At 43.8% G+C, this 11,283-nt stretch overlaps 3 non-coding genes across 3 annotated transcripts; all 3 read right to left on the bottom strand.

Moving 5' to 3' along the window:
- Nucleotides 1–8,279: 8,279 nt before the first annotated feature.
- Nucleotides 8,280–8,362, bottom strand: TRNAL-AAG (transfer RNA leucine (anticodon AAG)). Its single transcript has one exon. It is a non-coding gene; the product is annotated as a tRNA-Leu (tRNA).
- A 192-nt stretch (nt 8,363–8,554) lies between these two features.
- TRNAL-CAG (transfer RNA leucine (anticodon CAG)) lies at nt 8,555–8,637 on the bottom strand. Its single transcript has one exon. It is a non-coding gene; the product is annotated as a tRNA-Leu (tRNA).
- A 1,739-nt stretch (nt 8,638–10,376) lies between these two features.
- TRNAL-AAG (transfer RNA leucine (anticodon AAG)) lies at nt 10,377–10,459 on the bottom strand. The gene has a single exon. It is a non-coding gene; the product is annotated as a tRNA-Leu (tRNA).
- Nucleotides 10,460–11,283: the final 824 nt, after the last annotated feature.

Raw genomic sequence — 11,283 nt, forward strand, 5'->3', positions numbered from 1 at the left:
CGTTATTTGCTTCGGGGTGACATTAGAGCCAAGTTGGACCCCCCATTTCTCCGCTAGTTTAGGCAGGTCATTTGTTTTATATTTTAATAATAGTTTATAAGCCCCACTAATAACTGATTTAGTTTTTTTAGAATATAAACAAGTCCAGATATCACAGTCTGCAATGCTTCGAATCTTTTTTTTATTAATTAAGAAATCATGGAACTGTAAGTGTTTATATCTGGCATTTTCCGGTAAATCATATTTAAGTTTAAGCAGATTAAAATCAACAAATCCCTGTGGGCCATATAAGTCAGCCAAGGTACTAACTCCCTTCTCTGCCCATATATTATTGATATTATCAGAAAATGCTCTTGGAAGACCTGGATTACCCCAAAGAGGTAGCATCGGGTGAAAGAACGAGGTCCTGCAATATATCAATACGTTCTTCCATATCTTTGTTATATCCCTGGCCGTCTTGAACCTTACCCTCTTGAAGTAATTGGGGTCATTTGCTCTAAACAAAAACATGTTTGACTCTTGCTTCAACATAAGATAGTGAAAAAATATGGTTCCTTCCTTATGAAATAAAGAACGTAATCGTAAAAAAAATGAGGACCAAAAATACAACTTAAAATCTGGGAAGTTAAGCCCACCCTCACTTGTGTTATTTTTCAAGTGTTTCAGCGATCTTCTTGTTTTTTTATAGCCCCAGATAAAGCTGTTTAAAACCCCATCCAATTGTTGGAAAAACCGATTATTCAATGCCAATGGAATAGATCGAAATAAATATAAGAACTTAGGTAATACCTTCATCTTAATAAGATTAATTCTGCCGATAATATTCAGAGGTAACCTATGCCACTTCTTTAAAAGTATAGCAGTGGATTTGATTAATTCATTATAATTAATATGATTTATTTCTTGTATTTTCGCCGTGAGTTTAACACCGAGATAGGTAGCTACCTTGCAAATCTCTGGAGTAGCCGTGGAGGGGGAATAGTTGGCAACAACTTGTGTCTTCTGTATGTTAAGCCTATAGCCAGATACTTTCCTGAATTTAGTTGCCTCTAGTTTAATTCCTTTTAGGGCCTTATTTATGTCGTTTGTATAGAAAGCAATATCATCCGCATATGCAGTCAGTTTAAGCTCTTGAGAGCCAGAGCTAAAGGGCATGATTAAATTTTGCGAGTTAAGAGCCATTAAAAAAGGTTCCAAAGAGAGAGCAAATAAGAGGGGTGAGAGAGGGCAGCCCTGGCGAGTGCCACGCATAATTGGAAAATCTGAGGAAGTTAGACCATTATAACTAGTGCAGGCAAAGGGATTGTCATATAGAGCCTGTATACTCCTTAGAAAGTTTCCACTAAACCCCATTTTAAGCAACGTGTTCCAGAGATAGCTCCACCCCACTCGATCAAACGCTTTTTCCGCATCTAATAAGATCATGCCTAGTGGGGTGGATTCTATCTCTGCGACATCGAAAGCCGTTATAGCCGTGTTTACATGTGAGGTAGTGTCTCTCCCGTGAATAAAACCATGTTGCTGGATATTGACAAGTTGAGGCATAATAGGTACCAGTCTGATTGCGAGGAGTTTAGCAAATATTTTTGCATCTGTGTTTATCAATGAAATTGGCCTGTATGACCCTCTCTCTTCCTTTGGTTTGTCTTTCTTTAGAAAAAAACTATTTTCGCCCTATTCCATGATTTGGGTGCTTTTCTATTCATCCCTACTGACTGCATAACTTCTAATAATAGCAGATCTAATTCGGATAAACATGCCTTATATAACTCCAACGGAATAGTATCTTCCCCTGCCGCTTTACCCACGGGCAAATGATTAATAGCCTGATGTAGTTCTATCATGGTTAAATTATCAGACAAGGAGCTCAGGTCTACGCTATCAGCTGCCCGCATTGCGTATTCCTCAATATAGGCCCGTATAAGATCCGGATCTGGCTGATTCTCTGGGGTATAAAGAGTTTTATAGAACTCAGCAAATAGCTCTAAAATCTCTTGTGGTTTATTATATATCTTGTTATCTGACCCCCGAATATTAGAAATTAGAGAGCCTGCTCTGGACTCAGACACCTTATAAGCCAAAATGCGGCCAATTTTGTCCCCCCCCTCGTATTGCGCAATTTTATATTTACGAATATTTGCACTATGTTTCTGATAGAAGCTTTTCTTTGCATTGTTTTTTAAAGAACTAAGTTTAAGATTAATATCCGTGACAGTTGGTAAATATGTCGAAGTGCCAGGGCCAGTAACTGTTCTTGATTAGTTATTTGTGATATTATCATAGCTCTGCGTTGTTTAAGTTCGGCATTTTGTCTATACACATAGGCCTGTGTGAAACCCCTTAAGCTCGCCTTACAGGCATCCCATACTACAAGACAGGAGGCCGAGTTCTTGTTGATACTAATAAACTCGGCAAGATGTGCTTTCAGCTGCGAAATATAAGATGCATCTGAGATAAGATATCTGGGAAAGGAGAACATTCTGGGGGGAGCTGTGCTGTGTGGTGTGGAAAATGATATAATTATAGCGTTATGGTCAGAGGAAATGCGGGGGCATAGGGTCATGGAGCAAGTCTCTAATACATTATCACTGACTAGAGCCATATCTAATCTTGAGCATAATTTGTGGGGTGCCGAATAATATGTATACCCAGATCGACTTGGGTGTAGCTGACGCCAGGCATCTTTAATATTATGTATACGACAAATATCTAATATAGCTGCCCTAGTCTTATGCATCCGTTGGTGGCTATTAGGTCTGGTTGTATCCAGATTATAATCCATGATACAGTTAAAATCACCCATAATTATAATTTCCCCCACCCAGTCCAATAATTTTATATTCAATTGGTCAAATAACATTGGTTCGTCTGTGTTAGACCCGTACACCACACATAATACAAATGTATTGTTTTCATACTCAAACTGCATTATTGCCCATCTGCCATCTTTGTCATGGGCAGTCTGCAAAACTTCAACTCTTACGCGCCTATCCTTAAGTATTGCAACCCCTCTTATAGATGTCCCAGCAGATGAGCAGACCATAGTTTCATATCCTAATTGGTTAAGTAGTTTCCTATCTTTCCAAATAAGATGTGTTTCTGATAGCAGACAAAAATGCGATTTATATAATTTCAATTCTTCGGAGACCAAGGATCTCTTGCCTTTGCTGTTCATACCCGCTATATTCCATGCTAAGCATTTTATTTCATGCATTTAAACAGTGGTGAAAACATTGGTTCCTATACCCGGTAAATAAACAAACGTTGATGATTATATATAGAATAAAACAACTGTAATGGGGACAAAAACGTCGTAGATTCTTGATCTCTCTCAAACGATTAATATCACATCTAGTATGCTTCAAATTCAGTGCCATAATGTCCATGTCCTGTCTATCTTCAATTAAATCCCTGTTAGCCTGAAAACTTGTTTTAACCATTTTCCTCCCACCCAAAACCCACCCTCCGAGACCTGCGGAGAAGGTCCCCCCCCCTACCCCCCCTAGTACCTACCCCAGCCGGGGAAGTACCGACCTTCAGCTTCAGCTGCCGTTGGAGAGGCAGCTCTTGTAGAAGATCGCCCTGACGGGCCCCCACCCCCCCTCCCTTCCTTCTCAAGCCCCTGAATAGACTTGTCCCAAGACAACAAAACATTTTTTTTTCCCCCCTTTTCTTTTCTTCCTCTTTTTCTTCCCCCTTTTTCCCTCCATTCTTTTCTATCCGTTCTTTAAATGACCTAAACAGCGACAAATTGAGATTAACCCTCCAGACAGCGACCCTTTAGCAACCCAGCCACCTCAGCAGTTTATCAATCCCCTTAAAAAAAAAAAAAAAAAAAATAACAAAAAAAAGATGGGGGAGAAAAGCAGAAACCCCGGAGAGAAAATGGGAGAGGGAAAGGAAGGAGAGAGATCCCTGTGGAGCTCTTGTAATGATCTGTCTCTAATTTTTATCTGACTTGATATTGACTAAGAAAGCTTCAGCCTCCTTAGTTTCATTTAAAAAATGAGTTCGCCCATTTTTTATGACTTTGAGGCATGCAGGTTCTTGCAGAAATACCTGGGCACCACAAGCTTTGAGGGAATCAATCAGTTTGCGGAAGTGCCACCGTCTGTCCATAGTGTCCTTGCTTAAGTCCGAGCGGGTAAAGATCGACAGACCCCCGACCAAGATTGGAGAGTTAGGACGTGCTCTCTGCCAGACAGCTTGTCGCAAAAGGAAATTCCCAAAATATATTAAAAATGGGCGAGGGAACTGGGCATCTTTGTTTCTCTGAAATAATGGCAGCCGGTGAGCACATTGTATTTGAGAGTCCCAATCCCAGTCGGCCAGGTCGGGGAGAGCATTCTTAAGTATTCCAACGACATAAGCCCTCGGGTCTGATCCTTCCGATTTTTCCGGGATCCCAAAAAGTCTCAGGTTAGAGCGTCTTTGTCTGTTCTCCAAATCTTCGACTTTCCTTTGAAGACCAGAGATCTGCTCTTCATGTTTTTCGGATGCCGAAGCCACCTTGGTGGTAGTCTCTTCCACCTCCACCAACCGCTGTTGTAACTCAGTTGTTTCTTGCGAGATCCCACCGATTTTAGCCGTAAGTTCAAAAAGAGAAGACTGCATCTTATTATTATCTTCTCTCAGTTGAAGGTAATGTTCTTGCTCCTCAGCCCGTTGATTACTTAATATTTGTAATATTTCATCCAAAGGTGACTGGTTGACTATGGCGGGCCCCGAGACAGGCCCCAAGAAAGGTCTTGACTGCGTTTCTAGATGTGTACCTTCAATGACCGTTTTAGATGACGTTACGGTAATAAATTCGGTGGGTGGGATCTGACGCTTGCTGGCAGAGGCCAAAGTATCTACGTGGTTCGGGTCCCCTGCCAATAATGATGGCGATGTAGATGGTCTAAGAGTAATATGGTCCCCTGGCCCCCCGGGTCCCTCTACGGTTAGCTCCACTGGTTGTTCCATCAACTGTGGACTGGCAATGCTGGACGTAATGCTCGTAGGGGTTGTATTATCTGGGGTAGAACCTATGGACATGTGGTCCGGGGGACTCGCCCCGGATAGTCTTAGTGCTATAGTCTTGACTAAGCCCTTTGCTTCTATCCATTTTCGCAGTGGACTCTTAGCCTGTAAAGGTTTTCTTACATTTGGCCTGCTACTGCTTTTAGGTTTAACTGAGGTCCCAGCAGCCTTGCTCCCCCTTTTGGTTCTTTGCTTATTTTTAGCCTTGCAGACCCCTCCCCCCATCGAGGGGTTAGATCTGCTATCATTGAGGTCCTCATCAGATTCAGCCTCATAGTCTTCGTTAGAGTCCAGTTCGACATCCGTATCGATATCCACCATTCTGTTTGTTTGCCCAATAGGCCCTTCAGTCTCTGGTTGCTTTTTGGGGGGGGTGGGCTCTTTGGTTTTGGTCAGAATGGTCCCATCTGCCGCATTAGACGGTAAGGGGACAGTTCTCATATCTTCGGCCGGTGTTATGGGCTCTTTGGTTTTGGTCAGAATGGTCCCATCTGCCTCATTAGACGGTAAGGGGACAGTTCTCATATCTTCGGCCTGTGTTATGGGTGGGTTAATACCCCCCACGTTCCCCTTGCATGGAGCAAAGCGTGAGCTATCTACAATTGAGGCTGGGGCCGTTTGTATTTCCACCTCCACCTCCACTTGTGCTGCAGTACCACCGAGGTCTTTAGGAGTAGAAGCGGACCCTTCCTGAATAGGACCAGAAGGCAACATAGCCGAGGTAGTTTTAGAAGTGTCGCTCACTGAGGTATCTGTTAAGGAGCACACACCATTCTCATTATCTTCTTCTATCATAGCCCCAGTCTTAGCAATCTGCTTGGACCCAACCCCAGCCTTGACAGCTTTAGTAAGTACATTTTTAGCCTCTTTCCCCAATGTCGAGGGTTTCAGTACCTGTTTGCCTTTAACCTGCGTTTGGTCTCCGACTTGGGTCTGGGTCTGTTTCTTGAAGGTTAAAGCTTGTTGTGCCGGTGTCTCCGTGGCTCTTGCGCTGTCATTACCACTACCGCCGCCTCCACCGACGCTGTTAGTATTCAGAGCATCCCCCAGCTCCTCATGAGTTCCCGTGGCCGGCTCTTCGATAATTGTAGAGGGTAAACTTGCAGCAGCAGCAGGAGTGGCCGTGTGGAGAGCCGGGGTAGCTTGTTTGTTACTCCTGGTTGTTCGAGGGGGGTTCGGACCCTTTGGCGTCATCTTACTCCGTCGCCGCCGCCAGCCACCTCCGCCACCAGTAACAGCACGGAGGCTCAGACCTATCCAATGGGGCCCCGAGCTGCTGAACCAGCCACGGAGCACCCGCCAAAGGAGATTTGCCGGGTCCGGGGAGCTGAGCATCGGCGTCGGCGTCCTGACCTGGATTTCGCACCTGTGGATCGTCGGGAACACTACTGCTTCTGTCTCCGGTGATAAAAAAGTAAGAGTCACTCTTATCGTTTCCAGCCGCTTTTCAGTATTTCATTTCATTTTTCATTTTCTCGGCATGTAACAGAGCCGCCGCATCTCTGCCGCATCTCCGGTTGCGGGGCCCCAGTTACTCAAAAGGGAAAGAAGGGAGAGGGTCAGAGCCTCTCAGACGAACCGCTAGCACGGATCCTCACTCCGCCATCTTGGATCCAACAGCTCTTGTCATCCCCATAGAGAGCAGTACCTATGAAGAACTCTTAAGACCTTTAAAGCGTACAAAGAGAAAGTGCTATTAACCAGCCACTTGAAAGGCCCAAAGCTGCTTTGAAATTGAGTCAAGAGCCACCTCTTGGCTAGCTAAAGCAAATTCAACAAGGAATTTCAATGTCACAACATAGGGTGGAATACGCAAATCTAAGCAGCCCCTGATCACAGCCCTGAGGAAATTGCCGTAAGTGTGCTGGAGTCCAACTGTCTACCAGATGCTAGGCATTCTTCCATATTTGCATGGCCTGTCTGGCCAGGGCATACAAGAGCATGACTCTTCCAGATGAGCTCTTACATGGGTCCTATGCTCATATAGTAAGGACTGCACTTTGTCAGCAAGACTTTATACAACCGAAATATATGAGAAACCCCAGCTCTCTTGACTAGATGAGGACGGAATCACATCCCAGGTGAAGACCAACAGATGCAACTTCCATCAGATGTTAACCTGAAAAAGGAGATTACATCTCCAAAAGTCACGTCAGAAGTTGGATTTGAACCCGCGCCTCCAGAGGAGACTGCGGCCTAAACACAGCGCCTTAGACCACTCAGCCATCCTGACAGTGCAGAGTCTTAAGAAATGTATAAAAGTCACTCAGAAATGTCTGCCTCCATGCAAGCCTGAAATAATTTAAACCTTCAAACACAAGGTGCAACTTTATGCACAGGTCAATAAACACAGAAGATCACATGTGAAAGCATTTCATTTCACAGGTGTACAATTTTTATGCTTTTAGAATACCTCATACCTCTCACCAGCTATTTAGGGTCCTGTATTATACTCACAAAATTACCTTGCCTGCGACCTCTCTCTCTACACAAACAACTACTGCACAGGAAGTAGGAAGGCAGAAGGTGGGGCATATTATGCAAATGTATGCTGTCATTGTGCCTTGCAGATTCATGCAGGATTTCTAGATCCTTGCTGGATACAAGAGAGCAGACCTTGTTTCAGATCAACTGTCCCTAGCAGGGAACGTCTGAGCACATGCAGTCTTTTGCTCTCTAGCCCCTGGCCTGGGACTTACCCTCACTGGCTGAGGCGTGAATTTCTGCATACCAACGTTGCATAGATGGTACGTTTGTGGTCGGTTTGGGATGGGTGGGAGGTCAAAAGCATGGAAAAGTATGTCACCTTCACTTCTAGTCTCCTCTTCTAGGCCTACCTGCCGTTCACTCACTCTGTCTTTGTTTCATTCTCTCCTTCCTCAACACCCCTTCTCACTCACTCGCTCTATCACTTGTGCTCTTTCCCCTTGCTCTGCATTTCATAGTGGAAACATCTCTTGAATGGAGCATTAGAAAATGAGGTTACATAAAATTAACAATCTACTTATTGGAAACCAAAAATTTCACAAGACTGAATGTAACCCATTTCATTAATGAAAGGGACTTTTTAAGCACCCCCCAAAAAACACATAAAACACCACGAGTGCTAGAAGAATATTATACGAGCTTGAAGACAGAATTGGGCAAATTAATTTGCAGTTGAAACTGAAGTTTGTTACTTATTCAGATATTATATGCACTGCCAATTTTTAGCTGAGATTCTAAAAGAACTCAGAGACAAAATGGACTTAAAGTTTTGTCAGAAGTGGGATTCGAACCCACGCCTCCAGGAGAGACTGCGGCCTTAACGCAGCGCCTTAGACCACTCGGCCATCCTGACCACATGTTGCTTGATCATCTACAGAGAGGGAAAGATATTGTGAACCAAAAAAAGCACACATCTTAGGTCATGAGTGGCTAGAGCAAGAAAAAAACTCACTGCACTTTTCCAAGTAGACAACCATATAAGCCCATGTGAGGGAAATGATCTGATTTTTTCTCTCCCAAGAAAAAAGTAGAGTAAACACACAATTGTCAGAAGTGGGATTTGAACCCACGCCTCCAGAAGAGACTGCGACCTGAACGCAGCGCCTTAGACCACTCGGCCATCCTGACTTGCATTTGTGGAACCTTCCACAGGCCAGACAGCCATGCAAGTGGGGTACCGAAAAGGCATGCCCTCAATTTATTTATCCTATTATAAGTACTTCCAACAGATCTTTGAACAATCCATAGAGAGCAGTACCTATGAAGAACTCTTTAGACCTTTAAGGCGTACAAAGAGAAAGTGCTATTAACCAGCCACTTGAAAGGCCCAAAGCTGCTTTGAAATTGAGTCAACAGCCACCTCTTGGCTAGCTAAAGCAAATTCAACAAGGAATTTCAATGTCACAACATAGGGTGGAATACGCAAATCTAAGCAGCCCCTGATCACAGCCCTGAGGAAATTGCCATAAGTGTGCTGGAGTCCAACTGTCTACCAGATGCTAGGCATTCTTCCATATTTGCATGGCCTGTCTGGCCAGGGCATACAAGAGCATGACTCTTCCAGATGAGCTCTTACATGGGTCCTATGCTCATATAGTAAGGACTGCACTTTGTCAGCAAGACTTTATACAACCGAAATATATGAGAAACCCCAGCTCTCTTGACTAGATGAGGACGGAATCACATCCCAGGTGAAGACCAACAGATGCAACTTCCATCAGATGTTAACCTGAAAAAGGAGATTACATCTCCAAAAGTCATGTCAGAAGTGGGATTTGAACCCACGCCTCCAGAGGAGACTGCGGCCTAAACACAGCTCTTTAGACCACTCAGCCATCCTGACAGTGCAGAGTCTTAAGAAATGTATAAAAGTCACTCAGAAATTTCTGCCTCCATGCAAGCCTGAAATAATTTAAACCTTCAAACACAAGGTGCAACTTTATGCACAGGTCAATAAACACAGAAGATCACATGTGAAAGCATTTCATTTCACAGGTGTACAATTTTTATGCTTTTAGAATACCTCATACCTCTCACCAGCTTTTTAGGGTCCTGTATCCGACTCACAAAATTACCTTGCCTGCGACCTCTCTCTCTACACAAACAACTACTGCACAGGAAGTAGGAAGGCAGAAGGTGGGGCATATTATGCAAATGTGTGCTGTCATTGTGCCTTGCAGATTCATGCAGGATTTCTAGATCCTTGCTGGATACAAGAGTGCAGACCTTGTTTCAGATCAACTGTCCCTAGCAGGGAACGTCTGAGCACATGCAGTCTTTTGCTCTCTAGCCCCTGGCCTGGGACTCACCCTCACTGGCAGAGGCGTGAATTTCTGCATACCAACGTTGCATAGATGGTACGTTTGTGGTCGGTTTGGGATGGGTGGGAGGTCAAAAGCAGGGAAAAGTATGTCGCCTTCACTTCTAGTCTCCTCTTCTAGGCATACCTGCCGTTCACTCACTCTGTCTTTGTTTCATTCTCTCCTTCCTCAACACCCCTTCTCACTCACTCGCTCTATCACTTGTGCTCTTTCCCCTTGCTCTGCATTTCATAGTGGAAACATCTCTTGAATGGAGCATTAGAAAATGAGGTTACATAAAATTAACAATCTACTTATTGGAAACCAAAAATATCACAAGACTGAATGTAACCCATTTCATTAATAAAAGGGACTTTTTAAGCACCCCCCAAAAAACACATAAAACTCCACGAGTGCTAGAAGAATATTATACGATTTTGAAGACAGAATTGGGCAAATTAATTTGCAGTTGAAACTAAAGTTTGTTACTTATTCAGATATTATATGCACTGCCAATTTTTAGCTGAGATTCTAAAAGAACTCAGAGACAAAATGGACTTAAAGTTTTGTCAGAAGTGGGATTCGAACCCACGCCTCCATGAGAGACTGCGGCCTTAACACAGCGCCTTAGACCACTCGGCCATCCTGACCACATGTTGCTTGATCATCTACAGAGAGGGAAAGATATTGTGAACCAAAAAAAGCACACATCTTAGGTCATGAGTGGCTAGAGCAAGAAAAAAACTCACTGCACTTTTGCAAGTAGACAACCATATAAGCCCATGTGAGGGAAATGATCAGATTTTTTCTCTCTCAAGAAAAAAGTAGAGTAAACACACAATTGTCAGAAGTGGGATTTGAACCCACGCCTCCAGAAGAGACTGCGACCTGAACGCAGCGCCTTAGGCAACTCGGCCATCCTGACTTGCATTTGTGGAACCTTCCACAGGCCAGACAGCCATGCAAGTGGGGTACCGAAAAGGCATGCCCTCAATTTATTTATCCTATTATAAGTACTTCCAACAGATCTTTGAACAATCCATAGAGAGCAGTACCTATGAAGAACTCTTTAGACCTTTAAGGCGTACAAAGAGAAAGTGCTATTAACCAGCCACTTGAACGGCCCAAAGCTGCTTTGAAATTGAGTCAACAGCCACCTCTTGGATAGCTAAAGCAAATTCAACAAGGAATTTCAATGTCACAACATAGGGTGGAATACGCAAATCTAAGCAGCCCCTGATCACAGCCCTGAGGATATTGCCGTAAGTGTGCTGGAGTCCAACTGTCTACCAGATGCTAGGCATTCTTCCATATTTGCATGGCCTGTCTGGCCAGGGCATACAAGAGCATGACTCTTCCAGATGATCTCTTACATGGGTCCTATGCTCATATAGTAAGGACTGCACTTTGTCAGCAAGACTTTATACAACCGAAATATATGAGAAACCCCAGCTCTCTTGACTAGATGATGACG

Source organism: Lissotriton vulgaris, chromosome 8 (assembly GCF_964263255.1).
Source record: "Lissotriton vulgaris chromosome 8, aLisVul1.2, whole genome shotgun sequence".
NCBI lineage: Eukaryota > Metazoa > Chordata > Amphibia > Caudata > Salamandridae > Lissotriton > Lissotriton vulgaris.